Source organism: Mesoplodon bidens (assembly GCF_964165515.1).
Source record: "Mesoplodon bidens genome assembly, chromosome: 5".
Classification (NCBI taxonomy): Eukaryota; Metazoa; Chordata; class Mammalia; order Artiodactyla; family Ziphiidae; genus Mesoplodon; species Mesoplodon bidens.
This window is the reverse complement of record NC_138161.1, coordinates 134,622,319-134,625,435: the sequence shown is the minus strand read 5'-3', so window position 1 is coordinate 134,625,435 and position 3,117 is coordinate 134,622,319. Positions and strand designations below refer to the sequence as shown.

The following is a 3,117-nucleotide window of genomic DNA, read 5'->3' as shown; positions in this document are numbered from 1 at the left end:
GTTTCTAGTTAGTTTGCCTTGTTGTGTAACAATTCTATGCTAATATATATAGTTGTAGCATACTAATAGCTAAAAATACAGTAAGTATTATGATAAGATTATAGATTCTGAAATACTAGAAATCTCCATATTATGAAATATCTTAGGTATTATCACTGAGTTTTAAAAAACAGGAAAATGTTGCTTCTAAACTTTTTAAATCAGGCTTATTTAGCTTATGTTTTAAATATGTAAATTCTAAAAATATATCATATCAAGAGTATCTGATAAGGACTGTTTATGTCTTCTAGTTCTGCCAATATTCCCAAAATACATCCCTGATGACATGGCATCACTGGGTATAGGCAGAGGAGGTGGGGGCTAGCTGTAGTGAGGAGGGGGCCACAGCTCAGTGTGAGTCAAGTTACAAGTAGAACTTAGTCATGGAATAATATGCCTACCTCAGGCATCTTTGCTCACATTTAAATTATTCTTCCATTTTTTTCCATAAATTTAACCTTTCTTTCCACTATCTCTAGTTCTCGGGTAAGCTCTCATCCTAAACACTCATTTATTTTTATTTTTTTCTCTCTTTTGTTCAACTCGTGTCACATAAGAGATTATGTTCAGTAAACTATCTTCTGGAGAAGAAAAATCAAAATGTGATCAAAGATAAGAGTTTACTAAATTTAAGTTTTAAAACTCTAAAAAACCTAAGTGGTTTAATCACTGGTTGTCCCAAAGTATTCTTTGTTTCTTTTCCAAGAGGATGATAATTCTTCATATATTTCCTTTTTCCATATGGGCACCTTGGTTTTTAAAGTATTAATGCCATAGCTCACAGCTTCGAGGGATGCAGCTCTGTGGGCGGAGGACACAATGATAAAGCTTGCTTCGGACACTGGAACTAAGCCAAGTGGATGGAACACTGCTATGCGTTTGGCCATTTCTGCCTAATGTCACTACAAATTTTTCTGACTTCATTTTCTGCCATTGGTGGATATGCTTCATACTCTAAGCTAATGACTTTTTTCCCATCAAAGTTATTCCTTGTAGTCCCTACAAATAGGGATATTGTATCACAGAGTGGAGAAATCGCCAGCTGTGAGATTTCATCTACTGAAAATTTCTCAGATGTGAATTTCATTATATCTTTAGATTTCTCTTCAACTTCATTCATATCTTCCCAAGTGGATCGGAAACACTATCCTCCTATTCCCCCCCAATGGGGGGAATAATGACAATTTTATCTCCCGACTGAAGCAGGAGGAGCAGATATCCAACCTCGACATATTCTTGACGAACAGCACGTTACCTGATTCTGACATCAGCCAATCTAGGATGGTGTGTTTCTCTCTTTCCACAGCTGCAATGCTTTTATTTCTTGTGGCACAGAAATGGTCTCTGAGCGAATTCCTGCTATTTCAGCACTTTTTGCAAAATACTACACTACAACCTGGCACCATGGCACCATCCCGTTAGGGAACCCTCCAGAGGTATCCCAGTCCACGGAGGCGGAAGCGCCTTTGTACACGTTTTAAGAACCAAGGAAAGTTCTATTGAAAGACTGCAATGTTATCAACTTGAAAGTTTAAAACATCAAAGTTAGTATGTGGTGCATCATTTTAGAATCATTTATATCTAATTAGATAATTTTTTAATTAGAACATTTGTCACAGTTTGAAATAGTTTTTTAATGTGTGATTTTGTTACTTTTCATTTTTAATGAGAAATATAAAAATGTTTTATGACTTGTAAAAATTAAAATAGATTAATTTGGACTAAATAATCTCTAATATATTATATTTTGCAGGTCTAAAATCCAGGACAATGAATTTATTTACATCATGAGCAAATATGTATTATTATGATTTAAGGGGAAATAATCTCTGATAATTGGAAACCTAAAATGGTTATTTATATTGTATTCTAATACAATATAAACATAATTAAATAAAACCTTTTTTTCAATTAATTTAACCCTAAAATTGTGATCACTAACTTAAAAAATATTAACTACAGTCAAAAACGATTTCCACTTAGGTTCATATTTTTTTGAAAAACTAACTGTATTAGTTTGCTAGGGTGAGAGATATCAGAGACAGTGGCTTAAACAACAGAAATTAATTTTCTTATAGTTCTGGAGGTTAGGACTCTTAGATCAAGGTGTCAGCAGGTTTGATTTCTTCTGTTGCCTCTCTCTTTGTCTTGTAGACGGTCACCTTCATGCTCTGTATTCACATGGTCTTTTCTCTGTATTGGCACAAGCCTGCTGTCTCTTTGTGTGCCCAGATTTCCTTCTCTTATAAGAACACAAGTCAGATTGCATTCGTTTCCTCACTAATGGCTTCATTTTAACTTTATCATATCTTTAAAGGCCCCATCTCCAAGTGCAATCACAATCTGAGGTTCTGGGTATTAGAGCTTCAAAATATGAATACGAGGGGGGCACAATTCAGCTCATAACACTGAGTTTTATTAATATTATAAAGAGAGAACTCATATAACAAATTGAGTTTGTTTGACTAAAGACTGCAAAATTCTTATAAGTAGAAATAATGATTCATAAAATAACATTTTTTTTACGTTATGCTTCTAGAGACATTTAGTGAATGAATTCTCATCTTTCCAATTTCCTCTCCCACTACATTAATTAACAGTACAAACTGCTTTTGCTAAGATGGTTGTCAATTTGTTCTAAAGGGTTAACTTATACTCTTTAGTTCTACACAAAGATGGAACTCTCCTAACCTTGCACAAACTTTATATATAATTGATTCCTAAAATGTAGCCCATATGTAAGAGTATATGTAAAACTATTTACATTATTTGTTGCTGGGTCTTAGAAATTTTTATACTTTTATATCATAAAAAAATTAGAACTTTAGGGGAAATTATATTAAGTAAAGATAGAGTTAAATTTTCAGAGATGATAACATCTCATTCAATTAGATTTTTTTAGCTCTTAAATCACTTATAATATTAATTTGTGGTAAAACATCCTTGAAGGCAATTTACCAATATCTATTAAAATCTAATGTCTAATAATATGCTTTTTATTTTAGTCTCAAACCAGTAAGTTTGAGCTACCTCAAAAAACTGTAAGTTTAATAGAAAGAATTTTGAATTTTAAATGCA

The 3,117-nt window shown here is 32.7% G+C and overlaps 1 pseudogene across 1 annotated transcript; it reads right to left on the bottom strand.

Moving 5' to 3' along the window:
• Positions 1–701: 701 nt before the first annotated feature.
• On the bottom strand, positions 702–1,271 carry LOC308618095 (molybdopterin synthase catalytic subunit-like; annotated as a pseudogene). The gene has a single exon. The product of its transcript is annotated as a molybdopterin synthase catalytic subunit-like (transcript).
• Positions 1,272–3,117: the final 1,846 nt, after the last annotated feature.